Source organism: Dipodomys spectabilis, unplaced genomic scaffold, assembly GCF_019054845.1.
Source record: "Dipodomys spectabilis isolate Male_0828 unplaced genomic scaffold, ASM1905484v1 ptg000197l, whole genome shotgun sequence".
NCBI lineage: Eukaryota > Metazoa > Chordata > Mammalia > Rodentia > Heteromyidae > Dipodomys > Dipodomys spectabilis.
Window position 1 is genome coordinate 4,770,048 of NW_024870874.1, and position 18,534 is coordinate 4,788,581.

Below are 18,534 nucleotides of genomic sequence, written 5' to 3' on the forward strand. Positions count from 1 at the left end.
TATATAAGTTGATGTTAAGTGAAATGAACCCCAAGATAAAAACTCAAATGTTTTTTTCTTTCTTGCTATTGTGTCTAACATATTTACAAGATATTTCTTTGTTGTTTTGTATGTCCCTCTCCCATGGTATAACCCCTGTTTTCACTGTATTTGATGATGGTATAATTTGTGGAGGGGAAGGGGAAAACAAATCTTTTAAATAGGGATACAGGTGGACCCATTGAAGCAATGAGATGTACAAGTCGTTATGTTGAAAATGAACTTTACAACTTTGGCGCGGGAGTGGCGGGGGAGGGGGGGAGATGGGAAGTGTTGGGAAGGGGAAATAAAGGAAGAGGCAACAATGCTTGATAAAAAATGCACTCATTACGTTACCCATGTAATTGTAACCCCTCTGTATGGCATTTTCACAATTAAAAAAAAAGATCCTCCTGTTCACCCATTCGGCATAAACTTTTATTCCATTACCCTGTATTAGATCTTGGTGCTAATAAAGAAACTATTATTCTGATTACTATTATTCTGGTCTGTCTTTCTTCTGAAACCCCTTTATGTTGTATTTTTTATGTTCTGCAGTTTCACAATATCTAACAAGGTGATGGTTTAAATATCTTTCTTTCCCTATATGTGTATTCCCTATATGTATATATATTCTCTATATGCCATATCTTTGACATCTGGCAATGTTTACTCATTGCAATGACCAATTTTACCGGTCATTTTAGCTTTGCTTAGGGGCTAAGTTATATTATCAAACAGCAGTCTACATGTTTCTGTGAATCATTCTTCAGATATGATTAACAGTTAAATCAATACATCTTGAATAAAGTAGAATACCCTTCATAGTATGATCAGGCCTCATGCAATCAGTTGAAGTCCTTAAGAGAAAAGACATGGCATCTTCTAAGGAGGAAGAAATTCTGCCTCCCTATTGCCTTCCAACTCAACGCAGCAACATGACTCCTACTCTGCAGATTGTAGCTTGCCCTATCCCACAGTCACCTGAGGTCATTATTGAAATACCGTATCTGTCGATGTGCATATTGATGTGTATATCTATGAATCTCTCATAGAGATGTATAGATATTTGATACTGGTGTGAAGATACCATATATACATCTGCCATTTATCTGTGTATACATCTCTTATATATGATTTGGTCTATTTAAAGTATTTTTAAATACATAATATATATGGGAAAGAGAAGCTGAATCTTGTTTATTGCATTCGCTCATTCTTCATTATGGTGGATTCATTCTTCATAGGAGAGAATTTACTCAGGTAGGGATCCCGAAAGTGTAAAATTGTCTGTTCCAAAGTTCCTTTGCTGAAGCATTATTAATTTCCATCATTCTCAGCAAAAGTTTATCCTGTGCCCTTCATGGGGCAGTACTACACTGCTCCTTACCACAAACCACTCATCTCCCAGCTATTTTCTAGATGAGCTACCTGCCTTAAAAAATGTCATGCATATTAGTTACCTGAGTAATGAAACATTTATAGTATAATTATGAGACAAAGCTACATATGTACACACACCCACACACACCATCAGTAGACAACACCATAAATATAGGGAACATACATATATATATGTTTAAAATATATTTATAGTTAATACATCTCATATAAATATAACTCATGTATATATAAATGTTTACACATATGCATATATAAACACGTGTGTATATGTATATTCACATATGTATATACATATGTGCACATGTGTACATATAAATAAATTATATGCATATCATTGTATACATATATACATACATACATAAATATATATCTGATTTGTGATATATGTATATGTGTGTGTATACACACACACACACACACACAAACACACACATATATATACACACACACACATTAGTTTGCTATTTTAGCCCCAGCATTTTTTATAGTACCAGGCACATAGTAGTCATCTATTAAAACATACATCCGTTCTTAATGAAGAAGAAAGCAAATAGGCCTTTTTTTCTTTTTTAAAATATTATACAGGTGATATACAGAGGGGTTACTGTTTCATAAGTCAAGTAATTAATGCATTTCTTTTTGGATACCCTTTTCTTTGCTCTTTCCCAATTTTACCCTCTTGTCCCTATCCCTTTTTTTCTTAATCTGAGAAAGTTCACTGTGGAAAAACCTCATTCAGTTTCAGAATCAATCAGATTTATAGAAACTTAATTTTTTTCTATCGCTGTTATTATTGGTGTTTTACTAGAAAAAATTTAAATAATTGAAACCTCCAAAACCAAATATGTTACTACTAATATACAATTTATATCCTACCTTTTGAAATTTGGAATTTGTAGTCATATAAAACATGAAACTCTCTCTTTAATAATTCCATGAAACAACAAACCTACATCTAAATGTACAAACATCTGAAAAGAGCTGAAGAGAGAGAGAGAAAGAAAGAAAGAGAGGCAGACAGACAGTTAGACAGATAGACATATGGACAGACAGATAGACAGACAGACATAGGAACCTGAATGTGATTTCTAACTCATGGTCTCAGGAAACTCTGTCATTATCTTAGGCTGTGGCACTGTAATTAAGTCTTCATTCTCAGATGCAAAGTTTGGTGCTAGGAAGCCTTTGAGCTTGAGTTAATATGAATATGAGAGTTAACATGGAAAGGGTTTAGCTTATGTTAGTTTAGTGCCATTACTTCAACAGAGCATTAATTAAAAAATAGCATTGACATGAAACTTCAGCTAACTCTCTCTAACATCTGGAATGTCCTCATATACTGTGGTAGTCTGGGTCCCAACTTGTTCACATCTCTCTGATCAAGCTGGATATTGTTCTCTGCATATGGGGGTGTGCAGTGTGCATTTGTGAATGTGTTTGCACATATGTGTGTATGCTTTTATGTATGTATATCTCATTTGGTTGGCAATATAATTTTGGTCAAACCAGTTTTTATAGCATTGTCCTTTTTAATTATTTGGCTACTTCTTCAAAACAATTGGCATGGTTGCCAAATTAATGGTTATATAGCTTTGTTTTAAATATTTTTCACTTGGCTAGGAAGGTGGTAAAGTCCTTGCCTTGCATGCATGAGGCCCTAGGTTCGATTCCTCAGCACCACATAAGCAGAAAAGGCCAGAGTGGCACTGTGGCTCAAGTGGTAGAGCGCAAGCCTTGAGCTGAAGAGCTGAAGGACAGTGCACAGGCCCAGAGTTCAGGTCTCATGACCAACAAAATATATTTTTTTTCACTTGCATGTAGGTTTACACATTTGAGGTTGGATGGAAATATAAATTAGTGGGAACTACTTGTTGCATGTATACATTTGTGTTAACCAATCCATTCATAGCCCCACAAAAGTGGCTGCGAGAAATGAATGAATTTTTTAAAATATTCAGACCTTGACATTAAAAATAACCAAGTCTGTAGACTTCTGTTATACAGCCTCACTTATAGGGGACTTGAATTAATTTTCATTTTTATAACTTGCATGGATTATTGCTTTAATATTTTAATTTATCATAAATATCAAGCAAAAGTTTTAATCAGAAGTGTAATCTAATTATTGAAAATTTAATAGATGGTCAATTATAAATGGCCAGTAAATCTTTTCTCTTCTTTTTTTCCTTTTGGTCTCATAAATAGTCATCTGGCATTAAATATTTGTGATCTAGGCCAGTAACCTTTTTCAATCTCACAGGGCCTTTTTTAATTAAACTATATCTTTGTCCCGTGTCTGTAATCCTCTCTCTGACATTTTATATACAAGACACCTTGCTGAAAAAGGTCAAGCAGTACAGTTATAAATGGAAAAGAGATTAAAAGAATTCTCAAGCCATGGTGTGATCTAAGAGCGAGTTAAATATGGAGCAGTTCTTAGTAGATATGCTCAATGGACAAGGAGAATCCTCTGGGCAGGTTTTAATGATTGGGCAGCAAAGTAAATGAAAATTATTTTTATGACAAAAATGAAAAAATACACACTTTTTTCCATGGGCCACATTAATTGTGAAAGACTGCCATGAGACTTTAATAACCATAAAATAATCAGGAAAACAATTGCAAAAACATACTCTTGGGGTCGGTTTTATTCTTGCCTACAAAGACACTTTCATTGCTCCAGTAAACCTTGCAAATGTCAGTGTAGTGTTAAGGTTAATTAACTCTATAAGTAAAAGAAACATGTTGAAACTTTTATGCATCAATGAAGAGTAAGAAAGGAATGCAAAAATAAATAAGGAAGAGAGAGTATGCAGATACCACACCACTGATGATACTATTTTAGATCTACAGATTGAAGAGTAGTTATAGCACTTGCAAGGTAAATACACTCACAGAGATGACTTACATTATTTTCACCAGAACATTAAACAGAAATTGGAAACGGATTTCCCCCCTTAATATTCTCCAGCTGGCATGTTATGACTAAAACTTGCTGAATCTGTACCACACTGTGATGCCTTTAATGGTGTACATGGGTCCAACTAAACAATGCATTACTTGTAATGTCTGAAATAACCTAGCAAAGCATGATGCTCAAGTATTGAAATACCACTGTCTGTTTCTCAGAGGTTGCTTAGTTATACCCAAGAGGCCAACCGTTGCAGAAAAGCCTTTACTACTCATTTCTTCATTTCACATTTACATAGTCCAGGCATGAGGGTTCATTTTCATTCCTAGGTCATGAGAATAGTCTTATTTAGATATGAATTCAGGACACAGCACAATTAACACAGAAGTTTCAATCATAAGACTTCATGGTTTCTCTTAAAGTTCTTGATGTTTCTGAAGAATATGGTTGGTATGGTTATGGATGCTCTAAATGTTTTTAAAAAATGGTCCCTTTTTTGGTTGTTAATAAAAGTTGAATATTGACATGAGCTGAATGTCTTCTGGAGTGCCCAGGCTTGGGGATCTGGGCAGGATCTTTGTCAATGCTAAATGAAAAGGTTAGTGCTTGAATCCTTCAGCTATTATAAGATTGCTGGCAGTGACAGAGCTGTCAGCATCCAACAGTCCATTCCCTGTCCAAAGTAACTGAATGCTGTGTTTGAGAAATGTGATAGCTGACAGGCTGACATTAGGGTGCTTGTGACCCCAGCCTGTGTCCCAAGTTGCAAATCAGCTATCAATCCAGATGATAAGAATGGAGTCTCATGTTAAGTGAAATAAGCCAGTCCCACAAAAGAAGTATCATGTTTTCTGTCATTTATGTATGGAAGCTAAAGGAAAACAAAACAAAAAAACCAAGGTCATGAAAGTAAAAGAAGGACCATCAGGAAGGTGGAAGAAGGAAATTAATGGAGAAGGGAAGCAGAGGATAAAAGGGGATGTAAATATTTTTATGGACAATTTAATGTGCACCAGTTAAATGTAAGAAACGTTTCTGTGTAACTAAAGCTGGAGATGAGTTTTGTTTGTACATACTCTTTGTGGAAAAGTATGTGAACTTGGTAAACTTAGTTACATTTCAAGTTCATTATTTTCTAGGCTGATTGAAATTAATATTTTATCAGTGGCTCTGCTATAACATTGGTATGCACAATATGTGCTAATGTTTGTCAGAAATGAGACCAAATAAGCCAGGTAAATCATGATTATTTAAAGTATTTTACAAGCTATTATTTAGTTTACTTATCAGATTGACCTTTCAAGGAGTTAAATTTAGTAAATTTAGTAAGAGATGGATTATAAAAAGTAATCTATTTAATTTCCTTCTGTGCAAAGCACATTTTCTTATCAACCCCTTTATTATTGTTGTTACCATTGCAGGTGTATAGAATCCTGGTTAAAACTAAGATTCAGAGAAGTTATGTAATATTCCTAGAGTCATAATAGTAAGTAGGTTTGTTTCCAAAACTTATGTTTTTTTCTATATATACAGCTCTCTTGAATTTAATAAGCTCCTTATCCGGTCATCAAAAATAGTGATAGTAAAATATGAAGTTGATTTATGAACTTACTGATTTACACTCAGAGTTTGCTAGGTGGTGCTGCAACATATGTTTGTAAATTAGTCTGTTTTAAGAGGAAATTCTCCTTACAGTTATGAATATTGTGATCTATCTTGATATGTAAGGTTTACTGATGATGATAGATACTTTTTTAGGTGTTTTTTTTTGGTGGTATTAGTACTAGGATTTGAACTCAAGGGCATACATTCATTTGCTAGCTCAGCTGATACTCATCGCAGCATTTTTACTGGTTATTTTGGAGATGGAGTCTGACAGGTATTTCTGCTTAGGCTGGCTTTGAATCTTGATCCTATGAATTTAAGCCTCCTGAGTAGTTAGGATTACAGATGTAAGCTACCAGAACCAAGATGAGACATAATTATACTAGAACTTTATTATACTGCCTTCCAGAACCTACCTAGATGTCAAGCTCTGTTTTCATGGAAATTGGGTCTATATTTTTTTAATTAGCTCCTCATATCCATCCAGGTATTTTAACATGTAGATCAGAGTAAAGATCTTATAGCACAATGACAAAATTTAACCTCTAACATTTTTCTTGCAATAGAGATTTAAATAATTTTTCTCAGAAAATCAAGATTAGACAAACAAGATAGCATCAAACTTAAAAACATTCTGCACAGCAAAGCCAGAGTAAAGAGAAGCTACATAGTAGGAGAAAATATATTCTAACTGTACATCTGATGAAGGGATAATCTAGAGTATATGAGGAACTCAAACAGCAAGACAAAAAAATAAATCCTTAGCTAATGTAATTAATTCAAACACTTTAATCAATAAATATAGTACACAGTATAAACAAGATCAAAAACAAAAATCATATGATAGCTATATCAAGGCAGAAAAGCCTTTATAAAATTCAACATCCTTTTATGAAACTAGGAATAGAAGGAAGAAACATCAACTTAAGATATATATATATATAACCTATAGTCAATATCATATTAAATGGGAGAAAAAATGAAATTATTTCCCTTAAAATCAGGAAGGAGAGCTATTTTAGTTTTCTTTATCTCTTGTAAATGTCGCTGTTTGAGATCCACATTTTTCTTATAGGCTATAATATCCAGATCACCCAAATAGGAAATAACAATCATTCCTTGATGATTATAGTTGTTATGATGTTAAAAAAACTGGCAAGCTATGTCTTCTAGTCAAATTCTTGATATTTCTTGAATATCAAGTCCAGTCTTATCCTATTGAAAGATGAGGAAACTGTGATGTCCTTTTCTCTTTCTGACATAATTCTTCAAGTGTTATATCATGGTGAATAAGAATAATTCATTTTCCTTGTTTTTGCCAAGTGAATGTTCCATTGTTTGGCTGAGCTAACAGAAGAGACAAAGGCTAGAAGGCAATACTCAGGAGCACAGTTACTGAAAAATAATTACAACAAGGGTATTATAATTATTTAATTAAAATCTGCGCATGGGGAGAGATTATGAGTCTTTCAGCTTGCTACCTCATTTACAGGATACTAGTCATTAACCAATTTAGCTGGAGTCAGCGGCTAAATGTCCACATGTTCCACTTTATCTTTGAAACCTGTGCAGTCAGCAGCCACGGCTGCATGCTCTATATCCTACTGCTGGTGAACACAGCCACAGTCCCTAATAGCTTTAAGAGACACGTGGATGTCTAAACTACCCATAATCGTCTCATAAACTTTCTCTGTGATGCTAGAGGCTTCCCTTTGAAGCATACTGCCCAGAAACTCTAGATGCATAGAGCCTTACCAGGGGTTCTCATAGGAATGTTTAACTTGATTCCAACAGTACACAATGTACCTATGTATTAAAACATCACTTGGTACCATACTAATATTTAAAAATTTTTGTCCAATAAATTTAATTTAATTTTTTAAAAAGACACTGAAATTTCTGCCAAAGAAATGAAGTCAGAATTAGGTCTGTCTGAAGCTATCTCTAAAACTTGTCTTTTCCTTTTTGTTTATTTATTTATGCATTTTATTTTATTATTATCTTGAAGTAGAAGTACTGATATACTAGAATGACCTAATTTTATGTTGGAGTGTTCAATTATGTTAGTCTTATATCACCAGTCACAAGGCCAACCTCAGAGTGTGTGTGTGTGTGTGTGTGTGTGTGTGTGTGTGTGTGTCATGTTTGTATATAATTCCCATATATATTACAGTCTTATTACAGAAAAGACTGCTGAGAAAAAGAGACACACTGATTATAACTTTGCATTAGCCTCTCTCTCTCTCTCTCTCTCTCTCTCTCTCTCTCTCTCTCTCTCTCTCTCTCTCTCTCTCTCTCTTTCTCATTCATTTTGTCAAATCATTTGTTTTTTCTGCTCTGGCCTCAATTCTCCAGATTCACCTAGTTTCTAAAAATGCAAAAAAAGAAGAATCACTCTGTGTATAGAATCAGCTTGAAGTAGGACATCAATAAAGTCCCATAGGCTCAGTACCTATTAAGATAAGAAAACTAGAACTGTAGTAAAGCACGTATTTTAATAAAAATAAAATGTGTGGTTCTTTGGCTTTGAGCTACTTCCTTGAAAGTCTAATATTGAACACCTACCCTGACTGGTAATGCTGAAATCAGAATCTGAGAATTAATGAATAAAAGTCTTGAAATTTCATGTTATCTAAAGTAATTATTAAAAAAATAGTACTCAGGTCTCTTAGTGCTTCCCTATATATAATTTTATGAACATTAAATGTGTCAAAATTTGTAGGACACATAAAAAATCAAATTCTGTATATGAAAATCCTCTCAGGATATGTTCTCTGTCAAAACACTTCTTTGATTTAGATGATTATTTCAGCTATCCAGGATAAATTAGAGTTAGATTAAATAGGAAATGTTCAGACTTCACTTGTTGGTATGTAATTCATGCCTTTCCATGGATTACTTCTTTTAGGAAAGGTTCCTTTGGGTTAAATGTATACAAGGTGCTGGTCTTCTGTCTCTAGGTTTTAACCCATGGTTTTCTTTCCTGAATTCCCTGATTTCTATACAGCCTTGGATTTCTTTTTTGTTTTTGTGTTTGGAATATTTTTATTATGTTTGGGTAGTTGTAAAAAGGATTTGCCACCTACCAAAGCAGTTTCTGAATACAGCTTTTCTTGATCAATATCACCACTTTCAACACTCTTACCCATCTTCTCCAGCCCACTCCTTCCCTTACTTATGTAAATTTTTAGGTCATGTATTGAATCATGTTGCCATGTAACAGGTAGTTCATGTGTACAGTGCACCGTCACCTGTGTCATCACTTCAACATCTTCTCTCCCCCTTTGACCCATGCTTTTCCCCGGTACTTCTCAATTCTATGGTACAATGAGTTCTTGCCAACTTTCTCACCTTGTCCCTGCTTTACACTTCTTCTCTTCTTAGAGCTTTGAATTTCTAGGCCCTTAGACTCCTAACTCCATTAGTTTTCAAGCTTAAAGATCGTCTCCTCAAAAAAGGCTTTATTTACCACCCTATTTAAAGTAGAATCCCACCTACTGTTTTCCACCATGACACTTTTTTTGCTACCTTCATTATGACAGTCATCAATATTCTTAATTACATAGGTGTTCATTTGCTTATTCATTTATTGACTGTCTCTGTACAGACTTAAAGGATAGAAGTAACATACAGTTATAAAACACTTACTGATTTTGTGTTTTCAATCTTAAAAAATTTGTATGTCTGCAACAGATTTTCCTATCCAGACAATGCATCCAGAATGTGAACCCATATGGCATTAGTACCAAAATCTGAGGAGAGATGCAATAACATGCAAGAAATTCGTTGAGCTGCAGAAAGTCGTACACTCCTGGAAATAAGCAGGAGAAACACCTTTTATAAATGTACCTAATATCATAGTAGATCTTTTACAGATGAACTGGCATTACAGTCTCAGAACTATCACGGTGAAGTTTTGTTCGCAACTTTGGGTCTGACTGTCTTCATTAATGTAACTTCACCAGAGATGCAGTAACATCACCTCCTACGTGCCAGTGAGCACACAGTTATTAAAGACATTTAAAGCCAATGTGCACTGACCTCCTAAACATTTGCTCTTGCTGGTGGTTTCCAATTTCCTCTATATCAAGTGGTGACCTTAACATTTTGTTTCAGGGCTATAGCTATTAGAGTTGGTTGACATGATAAATGACTATTCTTGCAATTCCTGGTCAGAATTTTTTCAGTCATTTGGTGGATAGGTTATTTTTTGGTTTGCCTATAAGTTTTTCTTATTAATGGTAATTTATTGTTATTTTCTTTATGTGCTTCTCCAAAAGAAATACCTCGATTTGATTAGCAAATACAACCCTTGTATATCATGGCTTAATTTTTTTAATACTTTTTTTGACATGAGCTTAAGTACAGGATACACAACCCATATGTACTCCTGATTATCAGAAAGTTCAACCAATATCTTTCACCTCTGCAATGTTCATCATTTAAACTTTCCTAGCCAATTCTGCAATTCTTACACTTACCTCCAATTGTTTTTAAATAACTTTAGCATTTTCCAGCATTATCTTTAACTAGTGGTTAGTTTCTACAGTTCATTCTCCCTTTAGTATAATCTGATACCAAATAATTCTACACCCAATGTTTTCTCCCAAGGCACAGAGATCACCAAATTATCCTTGATCTTTAACAATGGTGAAACAACCTTTTCCCAGATTACAACAACAAAAAAACTTGAGATCCACTTCTCAGTTTTGTTTCCATAAATTAGGTATTCTTGCTGCTAGAGTTCTTTTTTCATTTGTTAAGGTTTTACAACTCTAATTTTCACTTGGGATTTGGTCTGAATACTTACCAGTTGGACTAAATTCATTTGTGGTTGCATATTTGTTGAAATATACTTGATATGCAGCTACAAGTCAGTCAAATTGGAGTTTGTAATATTATTGAGAGTATAATGAGTAATAAAAACTTCTCATTATTTAAACACTAAAAGGCTAAGTGGTGGAAGGAACATAATAAAACTTTACCTAAGCTATTTCCTTAATTTTTATTCCACTCCCATTTATATATTATCCTTAGAACATTTTACAAATTAAAACATTTAGGACTGTTGAATGATCATCAGATTTTTCTGGCTTAAAATATTTTCTGTGTGCCTGATACTCACATAAAAATTACTTTATTTATCTTGACACAGCCCCAAACACTTTTAAGCTATTGTGAAAATAACAAAAAAATGGTTAATGGATGTTTTCTCTTGTGGGGTATGGTTAATAATAATTTAGGGCAGGTGAGAGTAAAATGATTAAACGTTTCCCTTGACGCTTCCTTTGACCTACTAGTTTGAAGGTCTCTGCAACACCCTGGAGTTTTCTCTACAAGATAAAATAATACCTGCAAAGACTCTCAATAAGACTCTGTTTTTACACTTTTATATTTCAGATTATCCCCATTTCTAAGAAAAGAAAAACTCAAAACACTTATTAGGTATTGAAAGTTCTTTACACAAAAGTTACTGCTTGTTTGAGTAGCTATTACTTAAATAAACAATATTTTCCAAAATAACTGGTTTTAATAGACTTCTCAGTCTAGAAAATGGAGGTATATGTTGTCTTTATTTTAAGCTGTGTAGCTTTGAGTCACCATTGCATGTCAGCACACACTATTATGCCATCCATATTTTCTTCTGCCATCCTTGGAAATATCTACCAATATCTACTGTAAATTATTAACAACAAGTAAACAATTTGATTTCCTTTAAGCTGTCTTTAATATGGTTATCCTCTAGGTTTGGGGGTGATCATTATTGTGACAGGGAACACAGTCAATAAAGACTGTCTCCAGCTAGAATCAGCCATCCTGGAGTATAATTTTAGTGCCACCATTACCTGGCTGGAAGTTTGGATAATCCCTGAAATTTCCTGGACTTCAATTTCCTTATCTATAAAGAAAGTGTTTGGATTTGGTTATTTAAAAGTTCTCCCTGTCCTGAAAGTACAATGATTGACTTCTGCACATTTCCATTTCCAACTTTGCTCCCTGCTGAGTTCCAAGAACATTCATGCTGCCCAGGACCTACATGGTAGATGGATTACCTGCATCACTCCTGATGAGGTTAACCTACTAACCTCTAACACTAGACATTACATGCTTTATCTGAAATGCAATAATTCCAATTGCTATTAAGTATGATCCTTGCTGAGACTAAAGCTGTATACCAAAACCTAATCCAACTTATTTTTACCTCCTCCTTTCTTATACTCACATGTTTTTTAATAATACCAATATCTAATAGATGCAGAAATTGCCATTTTCTTTATTTTCAATGAGAGTTCCCTCTTTTTTGTTATTTTTTATTAACAATTCTATGTTGTAAATGTATTCCAAGAGCAGATATCAAAGTAAATGATTATACTATAAGTTATGAAGAGCTTTTACTACTTGTCAAAACGTTTTCCAAAATTGTTTAAATAATGTATGGTATCATCACTAATGAATATTACAGTACTTTAGAATTCTTCCATGCCTGCAAATCACAGATAGTTAATTTCTGTCATTCAATATTTTGTTTATTGCTGTTATCTTCAATATCTTTTTTATTTTTGTGCTTCTATTTGGTTTGGTTTTTGTGCCAGTGTTGGGGTTTGAACTCAGGGCCTTTTTTCATTTTTTAGTCAAGACTGATGCTCTATTACTTAAGCTATATCCCCAGTTCTGGCTCTTAAATTGGAGATAAGAGTCTAGAGGATTGGTCCAGGCTGGTTCCAAATTACCATCTTCAGATCTCTGCCTCCTTAGTTTCTAAGAGTATAAGCATAAACCATTAATGCCTAACTTGATATTCTTATTTCTTCTTCTTATTATTATTATTATTACTTATTCATGTGTATAAAGCTATAAAAAAAGTTTAGAGAGCGCTCAAAAAACTTTTCTTCAGTTTCCTGAGCAATGATGCTAGCATTTTCCTAGAATCTCACCAGCATAATGCTCGCCTTGATTTTTTCAAGATACAGAACATTGCCATCACTACTGGGATTTCTCACATTGATACATTGCTTAGCTAAAGTCTCATTGCTAACAAAGAGAAGAATCAGCACTATAAAACAAACAAGTCTCATTTTGAGCTATAATTCCATAACTAGGGGCTTGTTTCCCACTCTGCCACAGTTATACTTGCTTTCACAGAAAAATTCTCTTTCCATTTCTTAACAAATGAGGCAATGTCATTCTTTCTGATGGAGGCAAAGAATTCCATTGTGTGTGTGTGTGTGTCATTTTCTTGATCCATTCATCTACTGAGGGGCATTGGGGTTGTTTCCATATCTTAGTTATGGCAAATAATGCTGCAATAAACATGGTTGTGCTGGTGGCTTTGGTACTTGTAAAAAATTATATTAAATGAAGTAAGCCGAGCCCAAATAAACATAGATCCCATGGTTTCCCTTGTTTGCAAAGACTAGTATATGTCTAGGACAAGCAGAGAAAGTCAAAGGCTATGTACATAGGACTACATGAGATAATGTTAAGCAAAATGTACCCCAATACAGGGACACAAGTAGTTTTTTTCTTTCTTACTAGTGTTTTTAATGTACTTACAATGCACTATGTGTTTCTTTTGTTTCTACTTTATGCTCTTCCCCCATGGTATAACCCCTGTTTTCACTGGATTTGATGCTGGTGTTCTTCATCTTGTATTTACATTTTTGTAATTTGGGGAGAGAAAGAGATATTGCAGAATGCTTAAAAGGGAATGCAGGCTGACCCATTGTGACTACGAGATGTACATGACACTATGTTGAAAATGAACTTTACAATGGCGGGGTGGGGGTGGGAGGAGTTGGGGAGGTGGGAAGGGAAGTGATGGTAGGAGGAAAACAAAGGAGGAAGTAACAATGCTCATTATGAAATGTACTTATTACCTTACTCAGGTAACTATAATCCCGCTGTACAACATTTTTAATATATATATATATTTAAAAGAAAGAAAGAAAAGTTCTTTTCTATTTTCCCCCAAATGTTTCATATTTGGATATTCATTTTGAAAATTTAACCCATCAATATAGTCTTTTAAAATGAAATATAAGCCGGGCACTGGTGGCTCACGCCTGTAATCCTAGCTACTCAGGAGGCTGAGATCTGAGGATCGCGGTTCAAAGCCAGCCTGGGCAGGAGAGACAGTGAGACTCTTATCTCCAATAAACCACCAGAAAACCGTAAGTGGCGCTGTAGCTCAAGTGGTAGAGCGCTTGCCTTGAGCTGAAGAGCTGAGGGACAGCGCCCAGGCCCAGAGTTCAAGCCCCACAACCGACAAAAAAATAAATAAATAAAAATGAAATATAGACAAAAATAAAGAAGAAATATTTTAGACATAATATACTTCATTAAATAAAATATTCTGAAAACCATCATGCAAAACCTTTTACCTTACATCTTGAAGTGCATTCTTGATTTCTTGCTATTTAAATCATATTAAAATCTACTTTAACTTATATTTAAAGTCAAGAATAACTAGCTCCTGAGAAAATCGTGTGTTGTAGCTTCTGAAAATTTATTTTATTTTTTAAATTTTAATTTTTCAAGGTGATATACAGAGGGGTTGCAGTTACACAAGTAAGGTAGTGAGTACATTTCTTGTCAAACTTTTTACCTCCTCCCTCACTTTTCTCCCACTTAACCTCCCCTTCAGTCCCCCCCCAAGTTGTACAGCTCATTTTCAACATATTGAATTTTTAAAATCAACAACATTCATCTCAAATTTAGTCAGATGATTTCTTTGTTGCTTTGTATGTCTCTCCCCCACAGTATAACCCCTGTTTTCACTGTATTTTGATGTTGGTTTAATTTGTGGAGGGGAAGGGAAAAAGCAAATTGTTTAAGTAGGGATACAGGTGGACCCATTGCAACAATGAGATTTACAGAAAAACGTACTTTACAACTTTGGCGCAGGGGTGGGGGTGGGTGGGGGGGAACGAGGTTGGGGGAGATGGGAAGGGATGAGAAGAGGAAACAAAAGAGGAGGAACAATACTTGATAAAAAATGCACTCATCACCTCTCCCATGTAATTGTAACCCCTCTGTATGGTATTTTCACAAAATTTCAGAGGTACTTGCTTTATAGTTAAATATCAAATCCAAATTTTCTTAAAAATCTTACCATTTCTTTGTCTAGGAAGTTAGTGCTCTCAAAAGTAGATTTCAACAACTACTGTGCTTTTACCACAAGGTTTTCAATTAGTAAGCAAGCATATATCAAGAGAAACTACAGGGGAATTCATCTTTGTTTTCCTTTTTTACCTAGTATTAGGTACCCAATTTCCCTAAAGTTCAAGGGCACAGTAACAGGTGGATGCTAGAATAGATTTTTTTCCCCACAGTATCAAAGTCTCATGTTATTCCTGATCCATTAATCCACCATTCTTTCTGCTTTCAATTTGCACAGTATTTAAGCAAGAAAAAAAAGCTTATTAAAATTAATTTTTCCCTTAGGATTTATTCTGGATTTTCACACACATTACACAAGTGAAATAGCTTTTTAAAACTCTGCTTTTTGTCATTCTAATTGTTTTACACATCTTGGCACCTTTTCACACCCTGCATAAAACAGGGGTTCATTAGGAGTCATTAAAAAGAAATATTTTTCTGGGAAGTGCATTAGAGCTTTTGCACATTATTTTCTGCCATTTTCAAAAAGGAGATGTAAATTATGATTAACTATGAAGCAAAAAGGGTCACTTAACAATAATGCAGGGAAGAGTCTCTTAGCACAGTATTGTCAAATGAGAACTTGATGGGAATGGGAAATTGAACCCTTATTCCCTTATATAAATGTTTAACATTGAATTTTTGTTTGATTTCTTTTAAATAGTAAGTGAATAGTTAATATTTTCACTTATTTTTAAATATTACAAAAAGAAAGTAACATATGAAATAGCAAATAATGACTTCAAAATCAAAGGTAAGAATTATGTTCATAGTTTATTCTTACCAAATGGTTTCTTACAGGAAGAACATTGATATCAATGGAATAGAAGTGGGATGGAAAGAAGGGAAGGTATGGTGAGTACTTTAAGAACTAATGTATGCATGTATGTATGTATGTATGTATGTTTGTATGCATGCATGCCTGTGTATGTAATTAGTTGTAAAGCATGAAAAAGACAGGAATGCATTTTAGGATTGCCCATATGTATGTCTGTCATAGAAACTCACTTTATAGCTACTTGAGACAGGATCCAAGACAAGTACTATCAGACCCTAAAGAACAAACAATAAAAATAATTCATCACTATCAAATGACACATACACTTGAAGAGCAAATAATGGCACTCTCTGACTTTGCCTCTCAGATCCACCTGTTTTGGAGTCATAATCAAATATTCATGTGCTTACTTAGGTCTTAAACAAATCTGTCTTAAGAACCATGTAGTAGAATTTATACTTTGACCACACTTATGCCATCTCCACATTGTTAAGCAGCAAATCAGATCACCAAATGAATTGTTTAAGCCCAACCTACAAAAGGACTAATTCAAACTTACGTTCACATGACAGGAGAATGACAAACTTAACCTTTGTGATACATATTATTTTAATACCTCCAACTGTGTTTTAGTCAAGTTCTAGAAACTATTTTGAGTATTCATGTGAAGCCAGTCTCAATTCCTCCCTTTGGGAGAGGGGGGTGGGTAAGGATGTATGTTTTCATTTATTTGCAAATATGTTTATTTATTTCAAAATCCCTTTGGAAATAATTTTAGATTTACAGAAAGGTTACTAAGATTTATATGACCTTCATATAGTTTTCTATGTGTTGTGATCATGTAACCATGGCATATTTGTCAAAGGAAGAAGCTAATGTTAAATCGGGCACTGGTGGCTCATGCTGTAATCTTAGCTACCCAGATAGCTGAGATCTGAGGATTGCCATGTGAAGTCAGCTAAGGCAGGAAAGTCCATGAGACTCTTATCTCCCATTAACCAACTGAAAACCAGTGGTGGAAAAGAGAGCTCTGGGACAGAGCCCAGGCCCTGAGTTCAAACTCCAGAACTGCCAAAAATGAAAGAAAGAAAAGAAAGAAAGAAAGAAAGAAAGAAAGAAAGAAAGAAAGAAAGAAAGAAAGAAAGAAAGAAAGAAAGAAAGAAAGAAAGAAAGAAAGAAAGAAAGAAAGAGAGGGAAAGAGTGAAAGAGAGGAAAGAGTGAAAGAAAGAGAGGGAAAGAGTGAAAGAAAGAGAAAGAGAAAGAAAGAGAAAGAGACTAAAAGAGAAAGAAAGAGAAAGACAGACAGAAAGACAGAAAAAAAGAAAATTAACATTAGTATAGAAGTATTAACTAGAGACTTTATTCAGATATTGTCCATTTTTCCACTGATGTTGGTCTGAGGTTACAGAATCCAATCTGGGTTATTATATTGTTATATTTAGTCTTTATCTCTCCCTCTAATCTGTAATATTTTCTCTATCTTTTTATGACATGGAATTTATAATTAGATTACTTGATGGGTTCAAATTCTTGTCCCTTTCCTTCTACCTGTCAAGACACTGTTCCTTATTGCATAATTTCTTCTTCTCTTAGAGCTCTTAAAATTGAGTTAAGGCATTGTGAAAATGGTAATACTGTCAAAGGCTATATACAAATTCAATGTGATACCTATCAATATCCCAACCTCATTCTTCAATGAAATCGAAGAAGCAATCCAAAAATTCATATGGAACAATAGAAGACCCCAAATAGCAAAAACAATTCTTAGCAGAAAGAACAGTACTGGAGGAATATGAATTCCAAATTTCAAACTCTACTACAAAGCCATAGTAATCAAAACAGCTTGGTACCGACACTAGAACAGACCTCAGGACCAATGGAATAAGACTGAAGACCCAGAAATGAAACCTCAGACCTATAGCCACCTAACCTTTGACAAGGGAACAATAGAATGGAAGAAAGACAGCCTTTTCAGTAAATGGTGCTGGCAAAATTGGTTAAACACTTGTAGAAAACTAACGCTAGATTCGTATATATCACCTTGCACCACAATCCACTCCAAATGAATCAATGACCTCGAAATTAAAACAGGCACCCTGGAAACATTACAGGAAGGAATAGGAGAAACTTTAGGCTCCTTAACACAGGCTGAAATTTTCTTAATAGAGACCCAGAAACACAACAAATCAAAGAAAGGTTGGATAAATAGGATTGTATTAAATTGCAGAGCTTCTGCATGGCAAAGGACATAGCTAGCAAGATCAATAGAAAACCCACGGACTGGGAAAAGATCTTACTAGCCATACAACGGATTCGGGTCTCTTATCTAAGATATGCTTAGAACTCACAAAATTAAATCCCCAACAAAAAATCCTCAAAAAAACAACTGCCTGATTAATAAGTGGGCTAAAGACTTACAAAGAGCCTTCTCTGAAGAGGAAATAAGAAGGGCTAACAGATCTTGAAAAAGGAAATCAACACAGAACTTAAAAAATGGCAAAACCTCCCATGCTCCTGGATTGGAAAGATTAACATCGCGAAAATGGCAATACTTCCCAAGGCTATCTACAAATTCAACGCAATACCTATCAAAATTCCACCCTCATTCTTCAAGGAAATAGAAGAGGCAATCCAAAAATTCATATGGAACAATAAAAGA